This window comes from Marmota marmota, unplaced genomic scaffold (genome assembly GCF_001458135.2).
Source record: "Marmota marmota marmota unplaced genomic scaffold, marMar, whole genome shotgun sequence".
NCBI classification, from domain to species: Eukaryota; Metazoa; Chordata; class Mammalia; order Rodentia; family Sciuridae; genus Marmota; species Marmota marmota.
The window spans coordinates 8425094-8441881 of NW_026000174.1; the positions used below are offsets into that span (position 1 = coordinate 8425094).

A 16788-nucleotide genomic window follows, 5' to 3' on the forward strand; every position below is an offset into this window, starting at 1 on the left:
GAATAGGGGAGAATGGAAAGAACAATAAAACTTGAAAAGGGAAAGAAAGAAAGAAGGAAAAGGGGAGAAAAAACCTAATAAAATAGAAATGAAAAAAATGAAGTCTTAGAGATCCATTTTCTTCTCTTCCAGTAGGCGGAGCTGTGTCCTCCGAGCCAAGCTTCTGCCCTCTATGTGCCGACAGCAATCCCTGTAAGGCGGCTCCTGGGAGTCTCTCAATCCTGTTAGTCCAGAGCTGTTTCACTTCTCCGGCCCCTCCCCCCCTTCCTCCTGCCAGCCGGCCAGGTCCTGCTCACCAGAGGCAGTTCCCCAAGGATCTGGTTACACTTGCAGCCCCACTGCGTGCCCTATTTCCCGAACGACTGAGCACTCTCTCTGTCATTCATCTAAGCCCCAGTGCTGTGGAGTGGTGATCTGGGATCCGACAGTTTAATTTTTCCGCACCCCTTTGATGGGCATGCCCTCGGAAACTGGCAGCTAAGACCTTGGGTGTTGCCACTGGTGGTAAGGGGAGCTGGGGATCGAGAATCCCCTCTACTTCCCTCAGCCCCTACAGTCATGTCCACTCTGCTGGCAGTAGGAGGAGTTGGGGGGTCGGGAGTCCCCTCTGCTTCCCTCTGCCCCTACAGTCACGCCTACGCCATTAGCGGTCCGGGGGAGTTGGGGGTGGGGGGTCTTCTCTGCTTCCCTCCGCCCCTACAGTCACGCCCGCGCCACTGGTGGTAGGGGGAGTTGGGTGTCGGGAGTACCTGGGCCCCTACAGTCACGCCCACGGAGAGATTTTTGAGGTTTCTCGGCTGTTTGTATCTGGTGGGGGTGGGAGTCACACACCTGCTAAAGCGGATTCTGCTGGGAAGGAATGTCGTTGGCGGAACTCTGGTGACATCACCTCTCTGCTATGGCGGGCCCCAGGCTCCTTGATGGAGTGTCTGAAGAGAGGGGTGGGACTGGCCTGTCTTTGGTCCGACCCAATCTCCGTTGGTTTCGGTTCCCGATTCGCTATTTCATGTAGGCTTGGTTAGAGACCTCTTCATAGGGTCCCTGCGCTGCGCCTGCTGAGCTGCCTCGGAGGCTGGTCGCTGCGCAGAGGCGGCTGGTTGCCTCATTATGAATTTTTAAAATTACCCTTCCTTTTATTTCAAAAGAGCCCTCTGTGCTAGATATCATTAACATTCCAGTGTAAGTCATCAAAACCAGGGCTTAGATGACTCAAGGTCAAATCAGAATTAAAAATGAGAAATCATACCCCATTTATGTATGATATATCATAATTCATAAATACATTCTACCATCATGTATAACTAATTAAAACAAACTAAAAATTATTAAAAAAAATTAGAGCTATTAAATAGTTCTGTTGTCCATCTCTGATCTTTCCTAATTCTACTTATCATTGGTTTTCCATCTGGAAAAGAGAAGAGAAAGAATTTCAACTGCCCGTCTTCTTTAAGTAGTTTGTATTTCGGGAACATTTTAAGTTCAAGGTAGTATGCAACTCTTTCAGTATAATCGTTTGTCAGCTTCATTTTATAGTTGAGAAAAATATAGTAGAAAAAGGTTCAGTGAGCAGTAAAACCTGGATACACAGACGGGTAGCTGGCCACCTGTGTCCCTACCAGTGGGCCCCTAGTCCTCTTCAGACATCCAGACCACACCAAATGTTGTCACCAGGAAAAGATCAAGGCAAAACCCCTGACACTGAGGAACTTAGAATCAAATGGAAACTCTTCAGAACCTAATACTTCATACATAGTGGTACCTTTTAGTGATTTGAGTACATAACTTACTGAATCTGACACAGACTAAGCACTAAAAATTTGTTAACCTCTCAATGGGAACACCACATCGGAATACAAATCAAGTTATGCATTAGAAATATATGGATGGTTTTCAGGACAAACCCCTAGACCTTATTCCTATCCAGCACTGTATGTGTGGGAATCTTTCATTTTAAAAGTTGCATAGATGACTTTTCTGTAGGCTGACCAACATTTTGGAGTCAATTTTTTAGTGACCAACATTTTGTGAGCAGAAACAATCATACCAAACCAAAAAATAAGTAATAATAGTAATGCCAATGATGATAAAAATGCATAATCATATACCTATATTTTATTAGTTTAATATAAAATGGGGGAAAATATGTTCATCAGAATTACACTATAATTACTTTTCTGCTACATTTATTTAACAGAAAACAAAATACCAATATGAATAGTTAACACTTGTGATTAGTAGCAATTAATAGTATGACTATTTAACCAAATAATATTCCTGAGAAAATATAGCAACATTTTAATAATGCTGCTTATTTTCTTCTAATTCTACGATTTATTTTAACTATTTTTAGCTCTATATTGGAATTTAAAATTTTGCTTTTTAAATTAATAGATTCTTAAGTACATGAATATACAAAAGTGTAAGATTTCTTAAGAAGGGAGCATTCAACAGAGACTTACAAAGTAAATATAGTTAGCAGAACTCCAACATGACTACTTAAACAGATGTGACTTACATTCCAGAAAAGTAGTATTCAAGCTTCATTCTCTTCCATGTTACTGGAGGATATTTTTACTTCAATTTTTTTCTACTTTTCCAATAACATTTTTTTAAACTACCAGTAGCTATTAGAACATCTTTTATTTAATGAAGTGGTAAAACAGAATACAATCATGTGAGTCTCACTTTTTCATGCAGTTCTACCTTTATCAAGCACACATTCCTAATATCATTCCTTTTTGTGATAACATTGAACTAAATATCCTCTCAAAAAGCACTTGGAATGAGACTGTTAGGATTTTTCTTGTTAGCAACAGTGGACTTTTAGACTTACAGAAGTGATTTTCCTGAATTCCAAAAACACACATCAACTTTGCATTGATAGATGTGTTTTGATAGACTATTTCTTTATTGGTCAGGTGCTTCATATCTATACATCCAACATACAGTTTATCCATATCTAAAAATATTTTATCATTTTGAAACATTTTGAAGCACACTGCATGCCATTCTAAATTAAACCTCTTTCTCAGGGAAAATGGGTTTAAGAACAGAGGTAATTTGAATGTGTGAAAGTGAAGTTGAATTCTAAATAAGTTACAATTTTAGGAAAGAAATTGAAAAACTCCTATTTAACTTGTCTGCCCTTCTTGGGTGACATTTTTTTTTCTTTTAGTTTTAAAGCAGACTTATTTCTAAAATAAGAGTTTGATTTTCAGTGGATGAGGTTTTGTTGCAGTTTAAATATAACATCAAACAACCCAGGTTACAGTCAGTTCATCCTTTTCCATGTTTTCTACTGCCTCTTAAAAGATTAGCAAACAGCTTTGGGGAAAGAACATATAATTTCTATTTTACTGTAATCCGTTCTCCTTTCTTATATGCAATGTAATTCCTTGTTGGAGAAGAATATTCTTTGCTTTCCACTTTGAAAGTAATGGTAGCCCACATTTTAAATTCTTTTCTATGGTAAGCAACAGTTGTAGACTTTTTAAAGCCATACATCTTACCGTATCTATAAAAATTGCATTAAGTGCTTCTGTACATCGCAGGAGAACTGCAAATTCAAAAAAACTTCCATTATGAACTTCCTGTATTTCACAGGCAAATAAATAGTATCACATTTATGTATTAGTTAGTTGTGCTGGAGATGAAACTGTGGGCAATGTGCATGCCAAGCAAATACTCTACCACTGAGCCACATCCCTAACCCTCATTTTATATATTATTAATGAATAGGAAGTATTCAGGACATAAGCAGATTTTTTTCATTTTGTCTTATGAAAGTGTATAAAAAAGAAATCTTCCAAAATTTACATTGACACTGTCTACTGAATATGTAGATTGATGACCAAAATCTAGTTTATATTTAAACAAGTTATCAATAATCTTATGTTTTATGTTTTCTGAAGTTCCTTTACAATCTTTATACAAATCAAGAAAATAAGTTGAAACTATACTTTTCAAATTAAAGCACTTCACAACTACTGGGATCTTTTATGTTATTAGTATAGTTCAATGTATTATCCCTTTGCTATAAAAATAGGATCATTGATAAGATCTGATAGAGTCAGCTGTACACTATGAGGGGCCAACTCATCTGTTGTCAAAAATGTTCCTTTTCTTTGCCCTAGGGCAATATGGTTGCAATATCTAAATCAAGACATGTAACTGTTAGCATAATTGCAACCATCTTCCTTTCCTTCACCCCCACTTTATGAATACTGTTCTTATTCTCAAGAAATAGAAAGTAGCCTTGAATAAAACCTACCAGCCTGGGTGCTGCAGTCTGGCTGGGCACAAAATCACGAGCCACTCACAGCTTTGTAGATTCAAACAGCAGTTCTTTATTCCCGAACTCACACCAGCACTCTACACACGTTCTGGGGGAATTCACGTTCTGGGCCCAAGTCACGTTCTGGGCGAAATCCCAAATACTCTCTGAATCCCACGAGAACTCAATGAGAACTCAACGGGAACTCAAGGAGCAGGCGCGCCTGAGGCAGCAGGATACGCCCTATTCCCAGCAGGGTACACCTTAAACATGGAACCGCCCTAAACCTGGATTGTCCTAAACTGGGAACGCCCTAAACCCCGATCTGCCCTAAACCCAGATCCGCCCTGGTCCTTGAGCAAGGTCACCTTACATGCAATGACACTGCAAATGACCTGGGTCATGCCATGCGTCATTCTTACTTAGCAATGGCCCTCAGCACTGGGGACATGCTGGTATCTCCCTATTCTTTCATTGAGAGATAGGAGACAACTAACCGCCCCCTGAGATGGGGACATATTGGTTTCCCTGTTCTCTCCTTGAGAAAATAAGGGTACATGTTGGTTTCCCTGTTCCCTCTCCAAGAGATAGGAAAACTGCCTATCTCTGTTCCCAAGAAACAAACTTACCTTCCACAAGATTGAGATCAGGGGATGCTTACTATGTCAGTCAAGACTAAACCCACCCCTAATGTGCAGCCATGATTCTAGCTGATAAAAGGCAACATTTGAGGGTGAATCGCTGCTACTGCCCCTCTCCTTTTGCAGACCAGCCTTGTCAGGCTCTGACAATAAACCCGCTTCTTAGGTGTATGTGTGATTAGTCCTACGCCATTTTTCTTTCAGTAACTTTACTGTGTTTCCTAAAGTAATCAAGGGGACAAGCGTGTTTATTCATCTGGTATTCCCAAGTTAATTCAATACCTACTATCTTCAGCTGAACTGCCTTCTCTTTGGGAAATTTGGAAAAAAAAAAGACAAAATAATAAACTCCGACTACTTAAAAATACTTTACTGTGAGACTTGTGAGATTCAGTCTCATTAATTCACATCTCTCTCTCTTCCATGCCCAATTCAGTTTTTTTCTTTATATTGTACATTGTTCTTTGTTTGGATCATTTACCAAACAGCCATAATCTATTTTTATTTGTCCTTCTGTCAATCATAAAATGAACACTTTAATTTTTCTTTTTGCTATTGTTTAGGTCATACTGACATTGAAATTGTAATTATGTTCATTTTTAATATCTGAACTCTTAGAAAACATGATCACAATGTTAAACATTAAATTAACACAATCTTCATATAAACACAAGGATTGATCCACAGGCAAGGTCAGAGACAGACTGTTAATACTCATTGTCACAGTGCACTTCCTTTGCACACTTAAGTCACATATTCAAAGCCATATAACACTGTGACTGAAAGTCATGGTTCCAGCATCAGTGGTCAGCAAAAACTAAGAAAAAACAGAAACTAGGAAAGATAGTCTTTACGATTTCCATTTGACATTAAGTATATTATTTTCAGCACCTCACTTATCTTCACCCCCATTTGGGTCTTTTTACTTTTCCATGACCTCTGCACCCAAATCTGCATACTGTGGCTGTGAAGGGTTTCTTGAGACATGGGTTTTGCACTGCTAAAATTAAAAGGGTCCCACGTAACCAGGATGATTGGTCCCCTCATCTGTGAGGAACATGGCGTCAGAACAAACCTGGAATATTTAATACTGAGCTTCACCAGTAGCAGGGCTGAGCTCCTTTGTCGTCTGATTTTCTGGCTCTGCTAGGATTCCCTGTGTCATGTTGGTGGTCAAGACAGGATCTAGGCGCAATGGGGCTATCAAGAGGGAACTGCTGTGTTAAGGAGTTTAGAAAATGGGTTTGGCTGCCTAAAACACAAGTTGTCTAATATAGGATAAAGGCCCCCATGACATTTCATTGGCGTTAAAATTGTCAAGCCTCACATGTTCAGTGCAACAGAAAATCAAGGCCAAACTCCTTAGGAAGACAGTAATGTTGTCCTATTGAGTCAAGCTCTGACTCTGGGCTTTTCTACCGCTTTGATACATTTGCAATTCAAACTCTCAAACACTGAAGACACTTCTACCACTTCCATTGTGCCTTGGTCTCTCACTTCCTGCCGTGAGTTTGCTGTACTCTCCTTACAAAACCCCTTTCCTCCACCTGTTGACGTGGCTAACTCCTACTCATTGTTCAATTTGCAGATCATAAATTGCATCTCCCTTTCCCTAGCCTCATATGGATACCTCTTTAACTCACTTGGTGTCTGTGATTATTCTTATCAGAGAGTGCATGACACACTATGACAACTATGTGGTTCTGCTTCTCAATTTGGAGAACACACACTGGTTTTCATCTGAATATCACTAGCACCTAGAATTACTTGGAGCAAGTTCTTGTTCTATATAAATGCTTGGCAAATATCTTGAATGATTGATTGATTGAATGAATGAATGCATGAATGAGAGTCCTATGTTGTTACAAACTACCATAATGATGTGAGACATTTTTATTTCCTGAACCTATAGGAGATCTTTAATAATCTTCACATGACTCATTCCATAGAACTGTTCAATTATTATGACTAAGTTTTCTTTGAAACTTAAATCTTTGCATAAATAAAACTCTTTTATTAAATGTATCAAAATACTGTTCTTGTAAGTTTGTCTTGATTATCATCAATTCAACATTGTTTAGTAGCTACAGTTCAGAAGGAGTACCTCTAACAAACATTAGAAGCCACCATACTTAGTTACATTAGTCCCATTTAAAATGTCTGAGACTTTCCATTCATGGACTGTTTACATCCAGAGAGTGCCCTTTCATCACCCATCACTAGGAACACACTTTAGATCTTCCAGGTTTTCAAGATCTGGACTGCAAAGGTAGAGCACAAGTTTATTTTCCCACTTAGCTATTTAATACCATCTCAATGGATGATTAATAAAGGAAACAAGCATCCTTTTTAAGAGAATACATTTTTATTATAACAATTTATTTATGTTCTATTACTGTATAACAAATTACAACAAACCTTTTGGCTTAAAACAGTGCTGGTACTTATTATCTAATAATTTTGTAGAACTAAAATCTGAGAGGCTCAACTGAGTCATCTGCTCCCAGCATGCAAAAGGTTGAATTCCAGGTTTGGATAGGCTGTGTCCTAGGCATCTGCTTCATTCAGGTTGTTGGCAGAAGTCAGCTCCTCACGGCTGTAGAACTGAGGTCCTCACCTCCCTTTTGGCTCTGAGCCAATCACTCTGCTTATCCTTATCATATAGACTGGAGCTCCCCTTCCTTATCACATGGCCCACTCCATGTTTAAAGGCCCAAAGTCACATTTCAGACATCAAAAGAAAACTTTGGAATCTCTCTGGCTTCCCCTTCTTCCATTAGCCAGAGGAAACATTTCTTTGCTTTCAGAGTTTACAGGACTGGATTAGAACAACAAATGATCTCCCTTTGATTTACTCAAAGCCTACTGATAATGAAACCCAGTATCTTCTGCAAAATCCCTTTTGCCATGTGAAAGTAATGTTTTCAGAGTATAATAACTCACAATATTCACAGTCCAAGAGATAGGAGTGGGAAATCATTTTATAATTCTACCTACCATAGAAATCTCACTATTCAAATACTGTGAATGGAGGCTTGTGAACCTGAGATCCATGGTGGTCAGACTAAAGCAGGAATGCTCTTCAGAAAACAGATAGCAAATATATAAATGGTAGTACTAATGTATGATTGAATGAGTCACTAGATACAAACACATGAAAAATCATATATTTTCATGGACAAAATCATAGTGTAGACTGTCCTGGGCTCTTATCTGATGGCACTGAAAGAGAATTTGCTTTTAGGTCTATGAAGACTGTTGAAAGAGTCTAGGCACTTGCTGGTGTAGAACTAAGGTCCCCATTTTTTTGCTGCTAGTTAAAGGCTGCTCTTAGCTCTTAGAAACCACTCACTGATCTCTCTACATGGGCTTCTGCATTTCAGAGCCATAAAATTGCTGTCTATTTTTTTCCACACTTTCAATCCCTCTAACATTCCTTTGCCACATCTTTCGTGGTCCCACCCTGAGAATTTCTCTGCTTATACACCTCATGTGACTCCACTGGGCCCACTTGGATAATGCAATTATCCTCCCTGTTCTAAGGCTATTATTAAGCTCAGTTACATCTTAAAAGTCCCTTTTGCGTGTTATATAAAATGTTCACCATTTCCAGGGATTACAGTATGGCCATCTGTTTTTGAAGGGTTATTCTGCCTACCATACTCTAATTGTCTTTTGGTTTTTGTTTGTTTTGCACTTCTAGGGAGTAAATCCATGACCTTGAAAATACTAGGCATGCACTGTAACACTAAGTTACACCCCCAGACCAAAATCCTCCATATTTTGAAGCAGGAGGACTGGGGAGATTATGGAGAGAGTGTGTAGGTAGGGGAAATCTGATCTGGATTTTGAACCTGACTACAATTCATGACTTCTGTCTTTTGATTTACCAGTTAATTAAATACTTGTAAACTGACTTCTTAGGGCTCTGTAATAAGGTTTTCTTACTCATCATCAAGTACTTAATATTATTTATGTTCCTCATTGGCTTAACCAACATATACTTGAATAAATATCATGCACTTTAAGAAATGCTTTGAATAGAGTATTTGACCTTAAGGACTTTATCAGATAAACTTCACTAGATAAACATATAAATATTCTTTATGATGTACTAAGTTAAGTGATATGCTATTAAAATCTAGTGGACCACAGGACACAGAGTAATGTTGTATAAGCCAGAAAAGAATGTGTTGTATGCCAAACACAAAGTGTAAGTGTCAACATTTTTTTTTTTTTTGGCAGAAAGTTGGCTATACTGTAAAGCAGCTGGTTAAGAGACCAACCTAACAGATTGTGAAGGAACTATTAACCAAATATTTTATGCAGTGTCAAAGGCACAGAAAAATGATAAGCACACAGAAGGCAACATTTTGCTTAGAGAAAAAAAGGCAAACACATATGAACATACGACATCTCTCTCTTTGACAGAGTATGCATTTGTATATTCTTGCTTAGCTGTAAAAAACCATGATAGTGTGACTTTAATGTGTGGGGATATGAAATTCATGTGGTAGGTGGATTCAGCTTTTCTAGCTTCAGAAATTCCAAATCATCTTTTTTCAAGTCTGTTCTTTTTTTTTTTTTCAAATTTTGTCCAAATTGTTGTGACTTCCCTTTAAATGCAGAACTCTTTTCTTTAGGAGTGTGACTCCTATCCATATAGTTTTGTGTGATTAGTGACTCTAAAATGCTGTGCATGACAGAGCAATATCTGTTATCACCTCCTGTGTAAAGTTTCCTTGGCTAGTCTTCAAACAGTTTTTACAATTGATTATCTGGCTATCCTCCGCAAAGTGTCTGTCACAGATCATGCCTGGAGAAAGTTACTTAATTTCTTCAAATCTCAACATCCTTATCTGTGTAAGAAAAACTCTTACAACCTCTCAGGGCTTCTGTTATATTGAAATCTCTTAAGTTTTATAATTTTTGGAAGAATTGAAAGAAATAATTCTTGACAAAATACAGAACAATTAATGACATTTTATTGGCATAAAAATGTTACTGGCAGGCACAGAAATGCAAAATACAGTGTCATATGAAATAGATACTTGTAAATTTATATGCATATAAATATGTAAGACTGGTATTGTGACAGACTAGGCTGTTATAACATACACATTCTCTCTCAGTCCTTCTGGCACACTTTTCAATTATGTTAGCACTCACACATTCTGGGCATAAAATTTCAGAAAAACAGATCTTTTTTATTTGGGCAGGGAAAAAAATGTTCCCAAGGGCTGTGATGTTGTAGAAATTCTTGAATGAAATATTTACTGAAACTCTACTGTGTACACTGCAGTGTCCTGGGCCTCATGGGTACAAAACTGACTGAGGCAGGATCCTAGTCTCAAAGGAAGTTGCAGGCTGGGGCAGAGGGCCTCTGGAAACTGGTTATGAGTTTTTGTCCAAGTAATTGATAATTTAAGGGGATTTTATACAATGGTACAATTTCAGAAGGATTTATGTGTGAGTACTATAGGATTCTTACCCTCTCGGTGTTCTCACTTGGTATTCCAGTGTGCTTTTTCTTTAAAGTAAAAGTTAAGGGTACAGCTAGTGAGGCAGGAGTTGAGTGTGGTTGGCCCAGGGCAAGTCCATCATAGTATCTTCAGCCTGTGAAACTAATTTATTTATTCTGTACATTCATATTAGGAACTAGAGCCTAGTGAATTCTTCTTAAACAGCCAGGATGACAAAAAAAAAAAAAAAAAAAAAGGCTTTCTTTCAACAGTGTGTTCCTATAATTCATCTACATAATTTTACTCATTTTAATCACAATTATGTCACTAGTATATCAGAAACTCAGCAATTGCAATGCCCCAGACCCTATGCATGGCACCAAGATACTATGATAAACAGGACAGGTATTTTGTGGCCTTAATGGACCATATGCTTTTTCTTTCTCCTCGTTTGTTGTCGAACTCCCAGAGAATCACATAAAAATAGATGCTAAGTAGTATTATTTCATGTCCTGTAAATTTCACAAATACAGATAGGCAAGGGAAAATACAACTCTGTTTTCCTATGATGCATAGCAGTGCTTTGATTCCAAGCTTTCCAAGCCAGATGCAGGAACTAAATCTGGTGACTTTCAGATAAACTCAGCATAATGCAGTGATTTCTTAGTCTATCAGGTGTGTAATGCAATCACATTCAGTTTGTCTCCCTCTCTGGAAACCCACCTCCTCCCTGGCATTGATCTCAATTTCAGAGGACTTATACTACAGGCAGCACAGCATGCTCGAGGAGAGGCCCCTCTATTCAGGGCCCTCTATTCAGACCACACCTCGTGTTGGTCTTCAGTTCCCAGCACAATTCACTGCATGTTCAGTAAAAAGTACTGTCAAAATGACCATCATGCAGCCTTTGGATCCTAAGAGTCCCTTCACCCTGGCCCTGACCCAACATAGAGATGCCTTGATGCCCTCCTCTAATCCCCACTAGGGACTGGTCATACCTTGTCTTTCAGTTGTGCATTTTCTTCTCCTTCTCTTGACATGAATTTCAAGATTAATTTCTCCTGAATCATTCAGTCACTCACGACAGAAAAGTCCGGACTGTGAGCTGTCTCTCCCATCACTGCGGCACTCTCCCTGACATTCAGCTCATAGAGGCTTGTGCCATCTCTTCTCCAGTCCTCAAGGGAAGATTCTCTCACACTTCTACAACTGTCTTTTCCCTCTGCCTTTCAGCCAATGGTAGGCATAAGTCAAAGACAGACCTATAAAGTGATTGTCCTGTGTCCCCTTCTTCTTTTTCCTTCCCCAACTTGGAAAGGTTTTTCTGGTCAGGAGCTATGAGGGGAAGCATTGCTTTGCTGGCAAATCTTTTCTTTTTTGTCCTATGTCTAGATAAAGGCTTTTGGTTTTAGAAGTTCTCTGATAATTTTTCTTTTTCATTATTGTTTTAGGTGAATGGTAACCTCACTCTCACATCAATATTACACATTATTACAGTGAAGAAGAAAGGAGGACATCTTTAAATGTCTCAAATGAAAATTCTACCATCATTAAAGCATAAAGAGCCATGCAGAGATAAGGGACTAAGTGACATTTTGTTGTTGTTGTTGTTCTCACAAGACCACATCCACATTTCTGTTACTTACTATGATACAGGGAAAAACCTACTCAAGCAATTTCACCCAATAAACTGTAATTTCAAAAACAAGAGAGCATGTCTTATTAATTTTTGAACCACAATTCACAGAGCAGTGTTTGCATGCATATATTCTCTAAATGCTAGCAATTACTGAGCCTTCATGTGCCTATTGAGTTGAGGGTTTTGCAAACACAATGTCCTTAGATTCTCAAACCCCATGGGCTAGGTAGTATGGCCATGTCTTACATCTGAGAAACTACAGATCAGAGAGCATAAGGAAATTTCCTCAAGGCAAAGAGATTACAAGGAGTAAGGGAAAATATCAATCCCAAGCTTAACTTTTACACCAACCTGTCTTGAAATTAATGTTTGAGTGCACAAAACTGACATTCTAAATCCGTAACTCATAAATGTCTGTCCCATCAGATTCAATGTTGGACATATTTGAGAATTCCTCTTTAATAGGTACACTAATTAGGGAAATATTTATCTCCATATCTAGTAAAATGATTAGATTGTAGAAAGTTTTTCATTGATTCAATTTCATTAATTTACTTATGTTAAAATATTAGAAATGGCATTTCTGATGTAGAAATTTTAATGACTTAGTTTTTACCCAATTTAAATAAGTATGTTATTCTGAATATAATTTGTTCGATACCTGTTAAGTTCTAGGTTTTGTTGATAGAAAAAAGACTAATCCAAGTGAGCCACAGTCATGGAAATAAACATATAACCAGAGTACATTTACAGTTCAAATGCAATCTAGAGGCTATATGCAAAGCATAGAAATAGCTCTAAGGGCATATTCTTATTTAACATTTTTAAAATTACTATATCATAATTATACATAACATTGGGGTTCATTTTGACATACAAGCATGGAATCTTATTTGTTCACTCCAATTCAGTCCCCAATATTTCTCCTTTCTTTCTCTTACCTGTACTCTACTGGTCTTCTCCTTATTTAATTTAATTAGTGCTTTATTGATATACATAAAGGTGGAGTGCACTGTGTTGTATCCACATATGTACATAGAATAGTTTGCTTTAATTGTGGCAGGAAGGAAGAATGTAGTGGTCAAAAAGTACTGCATTCAGTAATGGTTTTGAGGAGGGATTTAGTCAGAAAAAATGAACCAGGTTCCTGGGAGACAAACCTCTTTATGGTATTTAATTCCCTTAGGGACTTTTAGGTAATTCAGGGGCTGCCTATTGCTTGGGGCAAGTATGTGCCTGTGTTGGTTGCTCTAAGAAGACTGAATCAGAATTGCCAATGCTGGTTTTACTCAAGCAAAATTATTAGTGGTATAGAGACTATTTATTCCTTACCTTGCCCAGCCATCATTTAAAGCATCTTTCCTAAAAATGTGGCTCAATTTAAAGCACAATATAGAAAAACAAAGGGGAGGAAAGGGAAACCGAGGATAAAGATTAAAATGTGATGCTATGTATAATATGTATGCAGAAATATTGTGCTATTTAGTTCCCATGTGATTTCTTGAAAAAAGCAAAAAGTCTAATCATAAGTTGTTTATGCAAAGAAAGAACCAGAAAGTTTGTAGTGACCATAAAATAAGAATAAAACTGATAGTAAAGAGCTTTGTCACTATTTATTCTTGGAAGGGTGATCAGGGAAAATCTTAGATCAATGTAAAATGTGATGAGCAATGACATCAATAGTATTTTAATGGTAGATATTCTGATTAGGTTTTCTTGCATAGATTTTTTTAGACTATTTGTCATTAAATATTGATAACATCAAACTAAGTTATAGTTCAGTAGATAGAAATCTGCTGAGAGATGAAATGGGATGATCTCTGCTCTATGTATTCTCTACTCCTTTGGAATAACTCAAGAAAGGATGGTTGTGCCCAGAAGAACTAAAGGACCCCAGTGGCGTTCATTATATTTCCATCAGCACCAATTCCTTGAGCCTCTGACAAGGTCCAATAAGCAGTATAGTTAAGATTATATTCCCTAAAATTTACTTTATATTTTGGGAGAATTGAGAGCCCTGGTCTTTAATAATTATCTGAACTATAGATAAAGTTCACATCCTTTCAGGAAAAGGAGAACACTGAGAAAATCATGGTCTAAAATATATAGAATTCCTCCCTCAAATTTTAGAAGTTCATGAAAAAGTAACTACCACTGAGTCAAGATCAACATTTAGTATTGAGTCAACTCCAGCATTCAGGCAGATATATGAGCAAACACCCCAGAAGTCTAAATCTCCAGCACAGTCTGGTATTTGTCATTCCAACTACCTGAGAAGCTGAAGCAGGAGGAGCCACTGGAGACCAGAAGTTGAAGTCCAGACTGGGCAACATAATGAGACTTCAGCTCCAAAGCAACCAACCAATCAAATAATCAACAACACAAAAACACTTTAAGTGTCCTCCAAATAAATGGGTTAGAAAACATGCAACAAGGGAACTTAACCAGTGTTATTTCTGAATAAGATTATGAAATGTGAGTCTTCTAAAAGGTAGAAGATATCCACCTAAATGGGGTCTTTGACTCAAGATTAATGACCTACAGCCATTCCTTCTGAGAAAAGTCCCTTTTGATTGCTAAGGGTAGAAAATGGACCCTCTTCTGGTGGCTCAGGTGACCCCTGCTGGATTTATCTGGCAATGTGCTAGCTGGAACAGGTAATTCACCTTGCACACTGGGAGGGACTATACCAATAACAATTTGCCAGGAAGTCACTAGGTACTGGCAGCTGATGTTCCCAGCACTGGTGGAAAACTCCCTTGAAGAATATGGCACATAATGGCAGCTTGCTTGTTGTGGAAGTTCAGGCTGATTTTGTGCTGGTTGCTAGGCACTCATGCAGTCTAACAAAGAAGCACCTGTCTCATGCTGCCTCCTTTTATTTATAGCCTCAGTATACCTCATAGCAAGGGCAGAAGCAAGAAAATAGGACCCTGCATTGCACTGAACCTTCTACCTAATGCACTCACTGGTGCTTGTATAAGCCTTTTGCTCCACATAAATGCAACAGAAATGCCAGTCTTTAGATTGTCAGAATCAGGAGCTGCACATCAGCTTATTGGAGGTAGCCAATTATGATTTTTAAAAAATTAAAAAAACAAAAGAAATGTGGTTTTCTTGCTCAAAATTGATACCTAATCCTTCAAAAATTATCTGTTTTTTGGGGGAATCTGATTATTGTTAAAGGATAGACTCTCTAAAAGTATCAGTAACTAGGGGACAGTATCCATATATGTGTGTGTGTGTGTGTGTGTGTGTGTGCGCACGTATACACATGTATCACTGTTACTTCTTAGTGCATTGCCATGCCCTGGGTCAGAAGCATGTACTCCAATGTCAGGAATGCTTAAAAGGAGCCATAGGCAAGCTTTCATTAAATCTTACAGATTTTTTCATATGGATCAAAAAGTGTATGATGGTAGTTACTGGTGTAATAGACAATGTCCTAACCCGTTTGTTTGATTCATGCTGTCCTGAGAATCCCTCAGTCTGCAAGGAACTGACGCACAGAGTATATTAAATACCTAAGGATAAGAGGCCAGTGATTTGTATGAGACAAAGGGCCTCTGCTATTAACAGAAGAAGAGAGGAAATTCTCTGAGTAGAGACAGTTATGAAAAATCAAGAGTCAAGACTTCCCACTGCAGGCGATTCTTAAGTAATTCTTAGGGCAAGAAAATTGTTTCTGGTTTCTAAACTTGAATTCTTTTTTTTTTTTTTGATGGTTGCATTGTCTGCAATATAATGACTGTTTTAAAGATCCATGGAGAAAGGGCCCCTCTGTGATAATGATTATACAATGTTAGTGGCATAGGGAACATGGGAGGGATACAAAATCCAGAGAACTGCTATGACATAAGATCAAGGATGAGGGTTCTAAGGAAACAGAAGGGGAGGCCTCTGAAAAATGATATGGAAAGTGTGATGGTTTATTTATCTTAAATTCTTCATTCATGATTTTTTTCCTGACAAGGGAGAGAGGCAGGAGGGACCCTGGCTCAGCATAGCACAAATAAGAATAATACCAGCTTTCTCAAATTGGTTCAAAGGGTCAGGGGAGAAGAAGAAGAAGTTCCACCTCAAGCATTTTAATAAATCTCCCCCGCCCCAAATGTGACTTCATTTTACTACCCCACACTCAGGTAGTTATTTTTCTTCAAAAAAGTATTTCTTTCAAAGATAACTGTGCAGAGCAAATTTCAACCATAGAAGGAGATTGGAGCCCACCTTAGGCAGGAATGTTTAATCATGAAAGAGCAATGGTAGATTTGGATTCAGGAGAGCTCAGTGTTCTCTTCCAGAGAGATTAGTGATAAGTGGCTTGCTTTGCCTTGACTACATAGAAGGGTGTTATCAGAAAGAGTCATATGAATCTTGCTACTGAATTACGGCAGGGATGTTATCAAATAGAGTGTACAACATTAGTGTCTCATTTATGGATTCATGGAAGAAATTTCTCTCATCTCTTGGTATAAACAGAATGGAAACATGGTAATGATTCCTATGGGCTATTTGAAAGGACAGGCCTCAGGCAAAGTTGATTCTGGACAAATTACATAACTACTCCAACTGTAATTTTCTCTTCCTAAAATGAGCATACTAATAATTGTGACAAAGGAGTGTTGTGGAGAATAAGTGCCATGGTGGTATATGTGAAGTTTAGTAAGTGCCTTGTCTAGGTAGCCATACCCAAGTAATAGCTAGAGTAATTGAGCCATGATTTATTATAGAGAAAGTGCACAAAACAAAATCAGCAAAGACAAAAGTGCACAT

At 38.1% G+C, this 16788-nt stretch overlaps 1 protein-coding gene across 15 annotated transcripts in view; it reads left to right on the forward strand.

The window, feature by feature from the left end:
• Tenm4 (teneurin transmembrane protein 4) overlaps positions 1 to 16788 on the forward strand; it is a 2842490-nt gene that overhangs the window by 1198347 nt on the left and 1627355 nt on the right. The window lies entirely within an intron of this gene.